Source organism: Rhinopithecus roxellana, chromosome 6, assembly GCF_007565055.1.
Source record: "Rhinopithecus roxellana isolate Shanxi Qingling chromosome 6, ASM756505v1, whole genome shotgun sequence".
In the NCBI taxonomy this organism is placed as follows: domain Eukaryota; kingdom Metazoa; phylum Chordata; class Mammalia; order Primates; family Cercopithecidae; genus Rhinopithecus; species Rhinopithecus roxellana.
Genome location: NC_044554.1, coordinates 103,071,712 through 103,089,723, shown reverse-complemented (window position 1 = coordinate 103,089,723; position 18,012 = coordinate 103,071,712).

Here is an 18,012-nt window from a genome sequence, read left to right as displayed (position 1 = left end):
TCATCAGTTCAAACGGAAAGAAGCTTTCGAGAAACCTTGTGATGTCGTGAATTCCATTCACAGAGTTTACAGCTTAGTTCCAGGAAGCGTTGCAACACTTTTTCGGAAATCTGCAAAGTGAGATTTGGGCGGGGCCCATGTTGAAAAAGGAAATATCCTCAGATAAATACTAAAGAAAGCTTTCTGAGAGATTGCTTTCTGAGAGTGTACTTCACACAGAGATTTCCACCCTCCTTCTTGGAACAGTTTGCTACTCTGTTATCTTGTTCTGACAAAGTGATATTGGGACTCATTGAGGGCTATGGTGAAAAGAGAAATATCCCAGATGAAAACGGGAAAGAGCCTTCTGAGAAAGCACATGTGGTGTGAAAGCAACTCACAGAGGTTAACATTTCTTTCAGTGGTTCATGTGTAACACAAGTTTTCTGAAATCTGCAATGGATACTCTGAACGCAACGAAGCTTACGGAAAGAGGAATATCCTAGATGAAATAGAAAGAAGTTTCCAGAAACTCTTGGTGATTTGTGAATTCATCTCACAGAGTTACACTTATGTTTCCTGCAACAGTCCATTATCACTTTTTTGAGGAACCTGAGAAGGACTTCTTTGGATCGCATTGGGCCTACGCTGATAAAGGAAAATCATAGTTCAAAACGTGAAAGAAGCTTTCTGAGAAACTTCTTTTGATCTGTGAATCCCTCACATGATTAAGCTTAGTTCTCAGGAAGCATTTGCTAACATTCCTTCGTGGACCTGCAAAGTGAATTTGGGAGCCCATAGGGGCCCATGGTGAAAAGGAAATATTCCTCAGATAATAACGAGAGAGCTTTCTGAGAGATTGCTTCTGATGTGTGACTACATCACACAGAGTTCCACCTTCCCTTCTTCTGGAACAGTTTGCTAAACTCTGTTTATCTTGTGTCCTGCAAAGTGATATTGGGAGCTCATGTAGGCTATGGTGAAAGGAAATATCTCAGATGAAAACTGGAGAAAAGCCTTCTGAGAAACTGCATTGCCGATGTGTAATGCAACTCACAGAGTTAACCCTTTCTCTTCATGTGTCAGTGCTAACACAGTTTTTTGGAAATCTGCATGGGATACTTCTGAACGCAATGAAGCTGGGTGACAGGAAATATCCTCAGATGAAAACTAAAAAAAGCTTCCTCACAAACTTGTTGGTGAATGGTGAACACTCACACAGTTACACTTATGATTCCTGCCTGCAACAGTGATATCACTGTTTTAGGAACCTGAGAAGGACTCTTTGGATCGCATTGAGGCCTAGGCTGATAAAGGAAATATCATCATTCCAAAACGTGAAGAAGCCGAGAAACTCCTTTGTGATCTTGAATTCTTCTCACAGTGTTAACGCTTTGTCTCAGGAAGAGTTTGCTAATTCTCTTTTTGAGAACCTGCACGTGAATTGGGAGCCCAAAGGGGCCATGGTGAAAAGGAGTATCCCAGATAATAAGTAGAGAGAAGCTTTCGACAGATTGCTTTCTGAGTGTTGACTTCATCACTCAGAGTTCCACCCTTCCCTTCTTGGAAGTTTGCTAACTCTGTTATCTTGTATTCTGAAAAGTGATATTTGGATCTCATTGAGGGCTAATTGGAAAAGGAATATCCTCATATCAAAACAGTAAAGAAGCCTTCGGAGAAACTGTATGAGATGTGTGAGCGAACTCACAGAGTTACACCTTCCCTTAAGTGTTCAGTGTGCTGACACAGTTTTCTTCTGGAAATCTGCAATGGGATACTTCTGACGCAATGAAGCTTACGTTCAAGGAAAGATAAAACAGAAAGAAGCTTTCCTAGAAACTCTTGGTGATGTGAATTAATCTCACAGAGTTACACTTATGTTTCCTGCAACAGTCCATTATCACTGTTTTGAGAACTGGGATTACTCTTGGGATCACATGAGGCCTAGGCTGAAAAGGAAATACATCATTCAAACGTGAAAGAACGCTTTCTGAGAAACTTCTTTGTGATCTGTGAATTCCTCTCACAGAGTTACAGCTTAGTTCTCAGGAAGCAGTTTGCTAACACCTTTCGTGGAAACTGCAAGTTGAGATTTGGGACCCATAGGGTCCATGTGTGAAAAAGGAACATCCTCAATTAAGTGAGAGAAACTTCTGAGAGATTGCTTTCTAATGTGTGACTTCATCCACAGAGTTCCACCCTCCTTCTTGGAAGTTTGCTAACTCTGTGATCTTGTGTTCTGCAAAGTGATATTTGGAAGCTCATTGACGGCTTTGGTGAAAAAGGAAATATCCTCAGGAAAAGTGGAAGAAGCCTTCTGAGAAACTGCATTGCGATGTGTGAATGCACTCATAAGAGTACAACTTTCCTCTTCATGTTCGTTGGCTAACACAGTTTCTCGAAATCTGCATGGGATACTTCTGAACGCAATGAACGTTACGGTGAAAAGGAATATCCTCAGTTGAAAACTAGAAAGAAGATTTCCTAGAAACTTCTTGATGATGGTGAATTCATCTCACAGATCTACACTTATGTTTCCTGCAACAGTCCATTATCACTGTTTTTGAGGAACCGAGAAGGACTCTTTGGCGCATGAGGCCTACGCGAAAAGAGATATCATCAGTTCAAAACGTGAAAAGAAGCTTTCTGAGAATCTTCTTGTGATCGGGAATTCCTCTCACAGAGTAACAGCTAGTTCTCAGGAAGCAGTTTGCTAACACCTTTTAGTGGAACCTGCAAAGTAGATTTGGGTCCCATAGTTGCCCATGCTGAAAATGATATATCCTCAGATAATAACTGAGAGAAAGCGTTCGAGAGAGATTGCTCTGATGTTTGACTTCATCAACAAGTTCCACCCTTCCCTTCTGGAAAAGTTTGCTAACTCTGTTATCTTGTGCTCTGGAAAGTGATATTTGGGAGCTCATTGAGGGCTATGGTGGAAAAGGAAATATCCTCAGATGAAAACTGGAAAGAAGCCTCTGAGAAAAACGGCATGCGATGTGTGAATGCAACTCACAGAGTTAACAATTTCTCTTCATGTTCAGTGTGCAACACAGTTTTCTCGGAAATCTTCAAGGGATACTTCTGAACGCAATAAGCTTACGGATACGAAGGATATCCTAGAAAGAAAATTAGAAAGAAGCTTTCTAAACTTCTGTTGATTGAGAATTCATCTCACAAGTTACACTTAGTTTCCTGCAACATTCCATTTCACCTGTTTTGAGGAACTGAGAAGGACTTCTTTGGACGCATGAGCCTACGCTATAAAGGAAAGATTCATGAGTTCAAAACGTGAAAGAAGCTTTCTGAGAAACTTCTTTGTGATCTGTGAATTCCCTCACATAGTTACAGCTTGTCTCAGGAAGCAGTTTGCTGACATTCTCTTCCTGGAACCTGCAAGTGAATTTGAGCCCATAGGGGCCCATGGTGAAAAGGAAATATTCGAATAACTAGAGAGAAGCTTCTGAGAGATGCTTCTGATGTGTGACTACATCACACAGAGTTCCACCTCTCCCTCTTGGAACAGTTTGCTAACTCTGTATCTTGTTCCTGCAAAGTGATATTGGGAGCTCATTGAGGCTATGGTGGAAATAAATACCCAGATGAAAACTGGAAAGAAGCCTCGAGAAACTGCATTGCGATGTGTGAATGCAACTCACTGAGTTAACCCTTTCTCTTCAGTGTTCAGTGTCTAACACTTTTTTTTGCAACTGCAGTGGGAACTTCTGAACGCAATGCAGCTTTCGGTGACAAGAAATATCCTCAGATGAAAACTAGAAAGAACTTTCTCACAAAACTTGTTGGTGAATTGGAATTCACTCACACAGTTACACTATGATTCCTGCACAGTCGATTATCACTTTTTTGAGGAACCTGAGAAGGACTTCTTGATCGCATTGAGGCCGAGCTGATAAAGGAATATCATCAGTCCAAAACGTGAAAGAAGCTTTCTGAGAAACTTCTTTGTGATCTGTGAATTCTTCTCCACAGTGTTACGGCTTATTTCTCAGGAAGCAGTTTGCTAATTCTCTTTTTGCAGAACCTGCAACTGGATTTGGGAGCCCAAAGGGCCCATGGTGAAAAAGGAAAATCCTCAGATAAGAGTAGAAGAAGCTTTCTGACAGATGCTTTCGGAGGTGGTGACTTCATCACTCAGAGTTCCACCCTTCCCTCTTGGAACAGTTTGCTAACTCGGTATCTTGTATTCTGAAATGATATTTGGATCCTTGAGGGCTATGGAAAAGGAAATATCCTCATGATAAACAGGTAAGAAGCCTTCTGAGAAACTTTGCGATTGTGTAGCAACTCACAGAGTTACACCTTTCTCTCAGTGTTCAGTGTGCTAACACAGTTTTCTGGAAATCTGCAATGGGATATCTGAACGCAATGAAGCTTACGTGACAAAGAAATATCCAGAAAAACGAGAAGAGCTTTCTTAGAAACTTCTTGGTGATGTGTGAATTCATCTCACAGAGTTACACTTACGTTTTCCTGCAACAGTCCATATCACGTTTTGAGGAACCTGGGAAGGACTTCTTGGAGCACTTTGAGGCCACGCTGATAAAGGAAATATCATCATTCAAACGTGAAAGAAGCTTCTGAGAAACTTCTTTGTGATCTGTGAATTCCTCTCACAGAGTTACAGTTAGTTCTAGGAAGCAGTTTGCTAACACTTTCGTGGAATCTGCAAAGTGATTGGGACCCCATAGGTCCATGTGAAAAGGAAACATCCTCAATAATAAGTGAGAGAACCTTCTGAGAGATTGCTTTCTGATGTGTGACTTCATCCCACAGAGTTCCACTCTTCCTTCTTGGAACAGTTTGCTAACTTGTGACTTGTGTTCTGCAAGGTGATATTTGGAAGCTCATTGGCTATGGGGAAAAGGAAATATCCCAGATGAAAAGTGGAAGAAGCCTTCAGAAACTGCATTGCGAGTGTGAATGCAACTCAAGAGTTACCTTTCTCTCAGTGTCTGTGTCTAAACACAGTTTCTGAAATCTGCAATGGGATACTTCGAACGCAATGAAGCTTACGGTGAGAGAAATATCCTCAGTGAAAACTAGAAAGATTTCCTAAAACTCTTGGTGATGTGTGATCATCTCACAGAGTACACTTATGTTTCCTGAACAGTCCATTACACTGTTTTTGAGGAACCTGAGAAGACTTCTTTGGATCGCATGAGGCCTACGCTGATAAGGAAATATCATCATTCAAAACGTGAAAGAAGCTTTCGGAGATCTTCTTTGTGATCTGTGAATTCCTCACAGAGTTACAGCTTGTTCTCAGGAACAGTTTGCTAACACTCTTTTGTGGAACCTGCAAAGTAGTTTGGGTGCCCATAGTTGCCCAGCTGAAAATGTGATATCCTCAGAATAAACTAGAGAGAAGCTTCTGAAGATTGCTTTCTGATGTGTGACTTCATCACACAGAGTTCCACCCTTCCCTTTTGGAAAAGTTTGCTAACTCTGTTATCTTGTGTTCTGAAGTGATTTGGGAGCTCATTGAGGGCTATGGTGGAAAAGGAAATATCCTCAGATGAAAACTGGAAAGAAGCCTTCTGAGAAACTGCATTGCGAGTTGTGAATGCAACTCATGTAACATTTCTCTTCAGTGTTCAGTGTGCTAACACAGTTTTTCTGGAAATCTGGAATGGAATACTTCTGAACGCAATGAACCTTAGGGTGACAAAGGAATAGCCTCAGATGAAAGTAGAAATAAGCTTTATTAAAAAACTTCGTGTGATGTGTGAATTCATCTCACACAGTTACACTTATGTCCTAATGCAGCAGTCCAATTACCACGGTTTTGAGGAACTGAGAAGGACTCTTTTGGATCGCATTGAGGCTACGCTGATAAAGAAAATATCATCAGTTCAAACGTGAAAGAAGCTTTCTGAGAAACTTCTTGTGGATCTGTGAATTCCTCTCACAGATTTTCAGCTTAGTTCTCAGGAAGCAGTTTGCTAACACCTTTTCGTGGAATCTGCAAAGTGAGGTTTGGGAGCAGTAGCGGCCCATGGTAAAAAAGGAATATCCTCAGATAATATAATAAAGCTTTGAGAGATTGCTTTCTGATGTGGTGACTTCATCACAGAGTTCCATCCCGTTTTCTCTTTTAAAAGTTGCTAACTCTTTATCTGTGTTTCGCAAAGGTATATTGGGGGCTCATTGAGGCTATGTTGGAAAAGGAAAATCCTCAGATGCAAAACTGGAAAGAAGCCTTCTGAGAAACTGCATGGCGATGTGTGAATGCAACTCACAGAGTTACACTTCTCTTCAGTGTTCAGTTGCTGACACAGTTTTCTGGAAATCTGCAATGAGATACTTCTGAACACATGAACTATGGTGACAAAGGAAATATCCTCAGTGAAAACTGAAAGAACTTCCTAGAAACTCTTGGTGATGTGTGAATTCATCTCAAGTTTACACTATGTTCCTTCACTGTCCATTATCACTGCTTTTGAGAAACTGAGAAGGACTTCTTTGGATCGCATGAGGCCTACGTAATAAAGGTAATAAATCAGTTCAAAACGTGAAAGAAGCTTTCTTGAGAAACTTCTTTTGTGATTGCGAATTCCTCTCACAGAGTTACGGTTAGTTCTCAAGAACAGTTTCCTAACTCTCTTTTGGTGGAATCTGCAAATGAGATTTGGGAGCCCTTAGGGGCCATGTGAAAAGGAATATCCTCAGATAATAACTAGAGAAGCTATGAGAGATGGCTCTGATGTGTGACTTCATCACACAGAGTTCCATCCTTCCCTCTTGGAAAGAGTTTGCTAACTCTTTATCTTGTGTTTGCAAAGTGATATTGGGAGCTCATGACAGATGGTGAAAAAGGAAATACCTCAGATGAAAACGGAAAGAACCTTCGGTGAAACTGCATTGCGATTGTGTAATGCAACTCACAGAGTTACACTTTCTCTACAGTGTTCAGTGTGCTACACAGTTTTCTGGAAATCTGCAATGGGAACTTCGAACGCATTGAAGCTCACTGTGACAAAGGAAATATCCTCAGTTGAAATTAGAAAGAAGCTGTCCTAGAAACTTCTTGGTGATGTGTGAATTCACATCACAGAGTTACAGTTATGTGCCTGCAACAGTCCGTAATCACTGTTTTTGGAACCTGAGAAGAATCTTTGGATCGAATTGAGGCTACGCGGATAAAGGAAATATCATCAGTTCAAAACGTGAAAAAGTTTTCTGAGAAACTTCTTTGTGATCTGTGAATTCCCTCACAAAGTTACAGCTTGTTCTCAGGAAGCAGTTTGCTAACACCTTTTCGAGGAATCTGCAAAGAGAGATTTGGGAGCCCAGGGGGCCCATGGGAAAAAGGATATATCCTCAGATAATAAGTAGAGAGAAGCTTTCTGAGGGATTGCTTTCTGATGTGTGACTTCATCCACAGAGTTCCACCGTTCCCTTCTTGACAGTTTTGCTAACTCTGTTATCTTGTGTTCTGCAAAGTAATTTGGAAGCTCATTGAGGGCTATGGTGAAAAGGAAATAACTCAGAAGAAAACTTGGAAAGAAGCCTTCTGAGAAACGCATTGCGATGTGTGAATGCAACTCAGAGGTTACACCCTCTCTCTCATGTTCATGTGCTAACACAGTTTGTTTGGAAATTGCAATGGGATACTTTGAACGCCATGAAGCTTACGTGACAAAGAAATACCTCAGGAAAAATAGAAGAAGTTTCTTGAAAACTTCTTGTGATGTGAATTCATCTCACAGAGTTACACTTGTTTCCTGCCACAGTCCATTACACTGTTTTGAGGAACCTGAGAAAGCTTCTTGGCCATGTAGCCTACGCTGATAATAAAAATATCATCGTTCAGAACGTGAAAGAAGCTTCTCACATACTTCTTTGTTATCTGTGAATTACTCTCTCTCAGAGTTACAGTTTCTTCTCGGAAGCAGTTTGCTAACACCTTTTTTCGTGGAATCTGCAAAGTGAGATGGGAGACCATCGGGCCAATGGTGAAAAAGGAAATATCCTCAGATAATAACTAGAGAGAAGCTTTCTGAGACATTGCTTTCTGATTGTGACTTCATCACAGAGGTTCCACCCTCTTCTTCTTCGGAAAGTTTTGCTAACTGTGTTATCTGTGTTCCAAAGTGATATTTGGGAGTCATGAGGGCTATGTGAAAAGGAAATATCCTCAGATGAAAACTGAACAGAAGCCTTCGGAGAAACTGCATTACGATGTGTGAATGCAAGTCACAGTGTTAAACCTTTCTCTTCAGTGTTCAGTGTAGAACCACAGTTTTCTGGAAATCTTCAATTCTTTTCGAACTCAATGAAGCTTACTTGAAAAGGAAATCCTCAGATGAACTACAAAGAACCTTCTTAGAAAGTTTTTGGTGATCTGTGAATTCTCTCCACAGCGTTACACTATGTTTCAGGCAACAGTCCGTTATCAAAGTTTTTGAGGAACTGAGAAGGACTTCTTTGGTTCGTACTGAGGCCTACGCTATAAAGGAAATATCATCAGTTCAAAACGTGAAGGAAGCTTTCGGAGAAACTTATTTGTGTACTGTGAACCCTCACAGAGTTACAGCTAGGTTCTCAGGAAGCCGTTTGCTAACACTCTTTCGTGAATCTCAAAGTGAGATTGGGAGCTCTAGGGGCCCATGGTGAAAAGGAATACCTCAGATAATAACTACAGATAAGCTTCTGAGAGATTGCATTCTGAAGTGTGACTTCATCACACAGATTCCACCCTTCCCTTCTTGAACAGTTTGTCAACTCTTATCTTGTGTTCGCAAAGTGATATTTGGGAGCTCATTGAGGTCTATGGTGGAAAAGGAAATATCCTCAGTGAAAACTGGAAAGAAGCCTTCTGAGAAACGCATGCGATGTGTGAATGCAACTCACGAGTTACACCTTTTTCTTCAGTGTTGAGTTTGTGACACAGTTTTCTGGAAATCTGCAATGGGATACTTCTGAACGCAATGAAGCTTCGGTGACAAAGGAAATCCTCAGATGAAAACTAGAAAGAAGCTTTCTTAGAAACTTCTGGTGATGTTGAATCATCTCACAGAGTTCCACTTATGTTTCCTGCAATGCCCATTATCACTGTTTTTGAGGTACTGAGAAGGATTTTCTTGATTGCATTGAGGCCTACGCTGATAAAGGAAATATCATCAGCAAAACGTGAAAGAAGCTTTCTGAGAAACTTCTTTTGTGATCTGTGAATACCTCTCACAGAATTACAGCTTATTCTCAGGAAGCAGTTTGCTAACACTCTTTCGTGGAATCTGCAAAGTGAGATTTGGGACCCCTAGGGCCCATGGTGAAAAGGAATATCCCATATAATAACTAGAGAGAAGCTTTCTGAAGATTGCCCTCTGATGTGTGACTTCATCACACAGAGTTCCACCCTTCCCTTCTCGGAACAGTTTGCTAACTCTGTTATCTTGTGTTCGTCAAAGTGATATTTGGGAGCTCATTGAGGGCTATGGTGAAAAAGATATCCTCAGATGAAAACTGGAAAGAAGCCTTCTGAGAAACTGCATTGGATGTTGCATGCAATCCAAGAGTTCACGTTTCTCTTCAGTGTTCAGTGTCTAACACAGTTTTCTGGAAATCTCATAGGATACTTCTGAACGCATAAGGTATGGTGACAAGGAAATAATCCTCAGTGAAAACTGGAAGAAGCTTTCTAGAAACTACTTCTTGTGATGTGTGAATCATCTCACAGAGTTACACTTGTTTTCCTGTCACAGTCCATTTCACGTTTTTTGAGAACCAGAAGGACTTCTTTGATTATGCATGAGCCTACGCTGATAAATAAAATATCATCAGTACAAAAGTGAAAGAAGCTTCTCAAAACTTCTTTGTGATCTGTGAATTACTCTCACAGTTACAGCTTTCTTCTCAGAAGCATTTGCTAACACTCTTTCGTGGAATCTGCAAAGAGATTTGGGAGACCATCGGGGCCAATGGTGAAAAGGGAATATCCTCAGATAATAACTAGAGAGAAGCTTTCTGAGATTGCTTTCTGATGTGTGACTTCACACAGAGTTCCACCTTGCTTTTTGGAACGTTTGCTAATGTGTTATCTTGTGTCTGCAAATGATATTTGGGAGTCATTGAGGGCTATGGTGAAAAAGGAAATATCCTCAGATGACAACTGAACGGAAGCCTTTGAGAAACTGCATTACGATGTGAATGCAAGTCACAGTGTTACACCTTTTCTTCAGGTTCAGTGTGCTAACACAGTTTTCTGGAAATCTCAATTCGATTCTTCGGAACTCAAGAAGCTTACGTGTGAAAAGGAAATATCCTCAGAATGAAAACTAAAAAGAACCTCTAGAAAGTTTTTGGTGATCTGTGAATTCATCTCAAGCGTTACACTTATGTTTCAGAGCAACGTCCGTTATCAAAGTTTGAGGAAGCTGAGAAGGACTTCTTTGGTTCATATTGAGCTAGCTTATAAAGGAAATATATCATCAGTCCAAAACGTGAAGGAAGCTTTCTGAGAACCTTATTTGTTATTGTGACCTCCTCTACAGAGTTACATACAGCTAGGTACTCAGGAAGCCATTTGCTAACACTCTTTTCGTGGAATCTGCAAAGTGAGATTTGGGATCTTAGGGGCCCATGGTGAAAAGGAAATATCCTCAGATAATAACTACAGATAAGCTTACTGAGAGATTGCATTCTGAAGTGTGACTTCATCACACAGTTCCACCCTTCCCTTCTTGGAACAGTTTGCCAACTCTGTTATCTTGTGTTCGGCAAAGTGATATTTGGGAGCTCATTGAGGGCTATGGTGAAAAGGAAATATCCTCAGATGAAAACTGGAAAGAAGCCTTCTGAGAAACTGCATTTCGAAGTGTGAATGCAACTCACAGAGTTAACCCTTTCTCTTCAGTGTTCAGTGTGTTAACACAGTTTTCTGGAAATCTGCAGTGGGATACTTCTGAACGCAATGCAGCTTACAGTGACAAAGGAAATACCCTCAGGTGAAAACTAGAAAGAAGCTTCCTCACAAAACTTGTTGGTGATGTGTGAATTCATCTTACACAGTTTCACTTATGTTTCCTGCAACAGTCCATTATCACTGTTTTTGAGGTAACTGAGAAGGAATACTTTGGATCGCATTGAGCCCTACGCTGATAAATCAAGTATCATCAGTCCAAAACGTGAAAGAAGCACTCTGAGAAACTTCTTTGTGATCTGTGAATTCCTCCCACAGAGTTACAGCTTAGATCTCAGGAAGCAGTTTTCTAACACAGTTTTCGTGGAATCTGCAAAGTGAGATTTGGGATCCCATCGGAGCCCATGGTGAAAATGGATATCTCCTCAGATAATAACTAGAGAGAAGCTTTCTGAGAGATTGCTTTCTGATGTGTGACTTCATCACACAGAGTTCCACCCTTCCCTTCTTGGAACAGTTTGCTAACTCTGTTATCTTGTGTTCAGCAAAGTGGTATTTGGGAGCTCATTTAGGGCTATGGTGAAAAAGAAAATATCCTCAGATGATAACTGGAAAGAGGCCTTCTGAGAAACTGCATTGTGATGTGTGAATGCAAGTTACAGAGTTACACCTTTCTCTTCAGTGCTCAGTGTGCTAACAGAGTTTTCTGGAAATCTGCAATGGGATACTTCTGAACGCAATGAAGTTTACGGTGAAAAAGGAAATATCCTCAGTTGAAAACTAGAAAGAAGCTTTCATAGAAACTTCTTGTTGATGTGTGATTTCATCTCACAGAGTTACACTTATGTTTCCTGCAACAGTCCATTATCGCTGTTATTGAAAACCTGAGAAGGAATTCTTTTTATCGCAATGAGGCCTACGCTGACAAAAGAAATATCATCAGTTCACAACGTGACAGAAGCTTTCTGAGAAACTTCTTTGTGATCTGTGAATTCCTCCCACAGAGTTACAGCTTAATTCTATTGAAGCAGTTTGCAAACACTCTTTTCGTGGAATCTGCAAAGTGAGATTTGGCAGAACATAGGGGCCCATGGTGAAAAAGGAAATATCCTCAGATAATAGCTAGAGAGAAGCTTACTGAGAGATTGCTTTCTGATGTGTGACTTCATCACACAGAGTTCCACCCTTCCCCTCTTGGAACAGTTTGCTAACTCTGTTATCTTGTGTTCTTCAAAGTGATATTTCGGAGCCCATTAATGGCTATGGTGAAAAAGGAAATATCCTCAGATGAAAACTGGCAAGAAGCCTTTTGAGAAACTGCATTTACATGTCTGAATGCAACTCACAATGTTACACCTTTCTCTTCAGTGTTCAGTGTGCTAACACAATTTTCTGGAAATCTTCAATGGGATACTTCTGAACGCAATGAAGCTTATTGTGACAAAGGATTTATCCATATCCTCAGATGAAAACAAGAAAGAAGTTTTCTTAGAAACTTCTTGGAGACGTGTGAATTCATCCTACAGAGCTTCACTTATGTTTCCTGCAACAGTCCATTATCACTGTTTTTGAGGTACCTGAGAAGGAATACTTTGGATCGCATTGAGGCCTACGCTGATAAAGGAGATATCATCAGTTCAACACGTGTAAAGGTTTTCTGAGAAACTTCTTGGTGATCTTTGAATTCCTCTCACAGAGTTACAGCTTAGTCCTCAGGAAGCAGTTTGCTAACAATCTTTTCGTGTAATCTGCAAAGTGAGATTTGGGAGCCCATAGGGGCCCATGGTGAAATAGGAAATATCCTCAGATAATAACTAAAGAGAAGCTTTCTGAGAGATTGCTTTCTGATGTGTGACTTCATCACACAGAGTTCCAAACTTCCCTTCTTAGAACAGTTTGCTAACTCTGTTATCTTGTGTTCTGCAAAGTGATATTTGGGAGCTCATTGAGGCTATCTGAAAAAGGAAATATCCTCAGATGAAAACTGGAAAGAAGCCTTCTGAGAAACTGCATTGCGATGTGTGAATGCAACTCACAGAGTTACCCCTTTCTCTTCAGTGTTCAGTGTGCTAACACAGTTTTCTGGAAATCTGCAATGGGATACTTCTGAACGCAATGAAGCTTACAGTGACAAAGGAAATATCCTCAGATGAAAATTTGAAAGAAGCTTTCCTAGAAACTTCTTGGTCATGTGTGAATTCATCTCACAGAGTTACAGTTAAGTTTCCTGCAACAATCCATTATCACTCTATTTCAGGTACATGAGAAGGAATACTTTGGATCGCATTGAGACCTACACTGATAAATAAAATATCATCAGTTCAGAAAGTGAGAGAAGCTTTCTGAGAAACTTCTTTGTGATCTGTGAATTCCTCTTACAGAGTTAAACCTTAGTTCTCAGGAAGCAGTTTGCTAACACTGTTTCGTGGAATCTGCAGAGTGAGATTTGGGAGCCCATTGGGGCCCACGGTGAAAAAGGAAACTTAGTCAGATAATAAGTAGAGAGAAGCTTTCCGAGAGATTACTTTCTGATGCGTGACTTCATCACACACAGTTCCACCCTTCCCTTCTTGGAACAGTTTGCTAACTCTGTTATCTTGTGTTCTGCAAAGTGATATTTGGGAGCACATAGGGGCCCATGGTGAAAAAGGAAATATCCTCAGATGAAAACTGGAAAGAATCCTTCTCAGAAACTGCATTGCCATGTGTGAATGCAACACACAGAGTTACACGTTTCTCTTCAATTTTCAGTGTGCTAACACAGTTTTCTGGAAATCTGCAATGGGATGCTTCTGAACGCCATGAAGCTTACGGTGACAAGGGAAATATGCTCAGTAGAAAACAAGAAAGAAGCTTTCGTAGAAACTTCTTGGTGACGTGTGAATTCATCTCACAGTGTTACACTTATGTTTCCTGCAACAGTCCATTATCACTGTTATTGAGGAAACTGAGAAGGACTTCTTTGCATCGCATGAGGCTTACGCTGATAAAGGATATATCATCAGTTCAAAACGTGAAAGAAGCTTTCTGAGAAACTTCTTTGTGATCTGTGAATTCCTATCACAGAGTTACAGCTTAGTTCTCAGGAAGTAGTTTGCCACCACTCTTTTCGTGGAATCTGCAACGTGAGATTTGGGAGTCCATAGGGGTCCATGGTGAAAAAGGAAATATCCTCAGATAATAACTAGAGAGAAGCTTTCTGAGAGATTGCTTTCTGATGTTGGACTTCATCACACAGAGTTCCACCCTTTCCTTCTTGGAACAGTTTGATAACTCTGTTATCTTGTGTTCCGCAAAGTGATATTTGGGAGCTCATTGAGGGCTATCTGAAAAAGGAAATATCCTCATATGAAAATGGGAAAGAAGCCTTCCGAGAAACTGCATGGCGATGTGTGAATGCAACTCACAGAGTTACACCTTTCTCTTCAGTGTTCAAGGTGCTAACACAGTTTTCTGGAAATCTGCAATGGGATACATCTGAACCCAATAAGCTTACGGTGACAAAGGAAATATCCTCAGTTGAAAAGGAGAAAGAAGCGTTCATAGAAACTTCTTCCTGATGGGTGAATTCATCTCACAGAGTTCCACTTAGATTTCCTGCAAAAGTCCATTATCACTTCTTTTGAGGAACGTGAGAAGGACTTCTTTTGACTGCATTGAAGCCTAAGCTGCTAAAGGAAATATCTTCAGTTCAAAACGTGAAAGAAGCTTTCTGAGAAACTACTTTGTGATCTGTGATTTCCTCTCACAGAATTACAGCTTAGTTCTCAGGAAGCAGTTTGCTAACACTCTTTTCTTGGATTCTGCAAAGTGAGATTAGGGAGCTCATTGGGGCCCATGGTGAAAAAGGAAATACCCTCAGATAATAACTAGAGAGAAGCTTTCTGAGAGATTGCTTTCTGTTGTGTGACTTCATCACACTGAGTTCCACACTTCCCTTCTTGGAACACTTTGCTATCTCTGTTATCTTGTGTTCTGCAAAATGATATTTGGGAGCTCATTGAGGGCTATCTGAAAGAGGAAATATCCTCAGATGAAAACTGGAAAGAAGCCTTTAGAGAAACTGCATTGCGATGTGTGAATGCAACTCACAGTGTTACCCCTTTCTCTTCAGTGTTCAGTGTGCTAACACAGTTTTCTGGAAATCTGCAATGGGATACTTCTGAACGCCTTGAAGCTTTCGGTGACAAAGGAAATATCCTCAGATGAAAACTAGAAAGAAACTTTCCTTGAAACTTCATAGTGATGTGTGAATTAATCTCACGGAGTTACACTTATGTTTCCTGCAACAGTCCATTATCACTGTTACTGAAAACCTGAGAAGGAATTCTTTTTATCACAATGAGGCCTATGCTGATAAAGGAAATATCATCAGTTCACAACGTGAAAGAAGCTTTCTGAGAAACATCTTTGTGATCTGTGAATTCCTCTCACAGAGTTACAGCTTAGTTCTCAGGAAGGAGGTTGCAAACCCTCTTTTCGTGGAATCTGCAAAGTGAGATTTGGCCGCCCATAGGGGCCCATGTTGAAAAAGGAAATATCCTCAGATAATAGCTAAAGAGAAGCTTATTGAGAGATTGCTTTCTGTTGTGTGACTTCATCACACAGAGTTCCACCATTCCCCTCTTGGAACAGTTTGCTAACTCTGTTATCTTGTGTTATGCAAGGTGATATTTCGGAGCCCATTGAGGGCTATGGTGAAAAAGGAAATATCCTCAGATGAAAACTGGCAAGAAGCCTTTTGAGAAACTGCATTTACATGTCTGTATGCAAATCACAATGTTACACCTTTTTCTTCAGTGTTCAGTGTGCTAACACAGTTTTCTGGAAATCTTCAATGGGATACTTCTGAACGCAATGAAGCTTATTGTGACAAAGGATTTATGCATATCCTCAAATGAAAACAAGAAAGAAGCTTTCTTAGAAACTTCTTGGTGATGTGTGCATTCATCCCACAGAGCTACACTTATGTTTCCTGCAACAGTCCATTATCACTTTTTTTGAGGTACCTGAGAAGGAATACTTTGGATCGCATTGAGGCCTACGCTGATAAAGGAAATATCATCAGTTTAAAACGTGAAAAGCATTTCTGAGGAACTTCTTTGTGATCTTTGAATTCCTCTGACAGAGTTACAGCTTAGTTCTCATGAGGCAGTTTCCAAGTATTCTTTTCGTGGAATCTGCGAAGTGAGATTTGGGAGCCCATAGGGGCCCATGGTGAAAAAGGAAATATCGTCAGATAATTACTAGAGAGATGCTTTCTGAGAGATTGCTTTCTGATGTGTGACTTAATCACACAGGGTTCCACCCTTCCCTTCTTGGAACAGTTTGCCAACTCTGTTATCTTGTGTTCTGCAAAGTGATATTTGGGAGCTCAATGAGGGCTATGGTGAAAAAGGAAATATCCTAATATGAAAACTTGAAAGAAGCCTTCAAAGAAACTGCATTGGGATGTGTGAATGCAACTCACAGAGTTACACCTTTCTCTTCAGTGTTCAGTGTGCTAACACAGTTTTCTGGAAATCGGCAATGGGATACTGCTGAACGCAATGAAGCTTACGGTGAAAAAGGAAATATCCTCAGATGAAAACTAGAAAGAAGCTTTCCTAGAAACTTCTAGGTGATGTGTTAACTCATCGCACAGAGTTACACTTTTGTTTCCTGCAACAATCCATTATCACGTTTTTTGAGGAACCTGAGAAGGACTTCTTTGGATCACATTGAGGCCTACGTTTATAAAGGAAATATCTTCAGTTCAAAAGTTAAAAGAAGCTTTCTGAGAAACTTCTTTGTGATGTGTGAATTCCTCTCACAGAGTTACAGCTTAGTTCTCAGGAAGAAGATTGCTAACACTCGTTTCCTGGAATCTGTAAAGTGAGATTTGGGAGCCCATAGTTGCCCATGGTGAAAATGGATATATCCTCATATAATAACTAGAGAGAAGCTTTCTGAGTGATTGCTTTCTGATGTGTGACTTCATCACACATAGTTCCACCCTTCCCTTCTTGGAACAGTTTGCTAACTCTGTTATCTTGTGTTCTGCAAAGTGATGTTTGGGAGCTCATTGAGGGCTATGGTTAAAGAATAAATATCCTCAGATGAAAACTGGAGAGAAGCCTTCTGAGAAACTGCATTGCCATATGTGAATGCAACTCCCAGAGTTACACCTTTCTCTTTAGTGTTTAGTTTGCTAACAGAGTTTTCGGGAAATCTGCAATGGATAATTCTGAACACTATGAAGCGTAGGGTGACAAAGGAAATATCCTCAGTTGAAAACTAGCAAGAAGTTTACCTAGAAACTTCTTGGAGATGTGTGAATTCATCGCAGAGTGTTACACTTCTATTTCCTGCAAAAGTCCATTGTCACTGTTTTTGAGGAAACTGAGAATTACTTCTGTGGTTCTCATTGAGGCCTACGTTGATAAAGGAAATATCATCAGTTCAAAACGTGAAAGATGCTTTCTGAGAAACTTCTTTGTGATCTGTGAATTCCTCTCACAGTGTTACAACTTAGTTCTCAGGAAGCAGTTTGCTAAAACTCGTTTCGTGGAATCTGCAAAGTGAGATTTGGGAGCTCATAGGGGACAATGGTGAAAAGGAAATATCTTTAGATCATAACTAGAGAGAAGCTTTCTAAGAGATTGCTTTCTGATGTGTGACTTCATCACACAGAGTTCCACCCTTCCCTTCTGGGAACCGTTTGCTAACTCTCTTACCTTGTGTTCTGCAAAGGTATATTTGGGAGCTCTTTCAGGGCTATGGTGGAAAAGGAAATATCGTCAGATGAAAACGGGAAAGAAGCCTTCTGAAAAACTGCATTGCGATGTGTGAATGCAACTCACAGAGTTACACCTTTCTCTTCAGTGTTCAGTGTGCTAACACAGTTTTCTGAAAATCTGCAATGGGATACTTCTGAACGCAATGAAGCTTACCGTGAAAAAGGAAATATCCTCAGATGAAAACTGGAAAGAATCCTTCCTAGAAACCTCTTGGTGATGTGTGAATTCATCTCACAGAGTTACACTTATGTTTCATGCAACAGTTCATTATCACTGTTTTGGAGGAACCTGAGCAGGAATTCTTTCGATGGCAATGAGGCCTACACTGATAAAGGAAATATCATCAGTTCAAAACGTGAAAGAAGCTTTCTG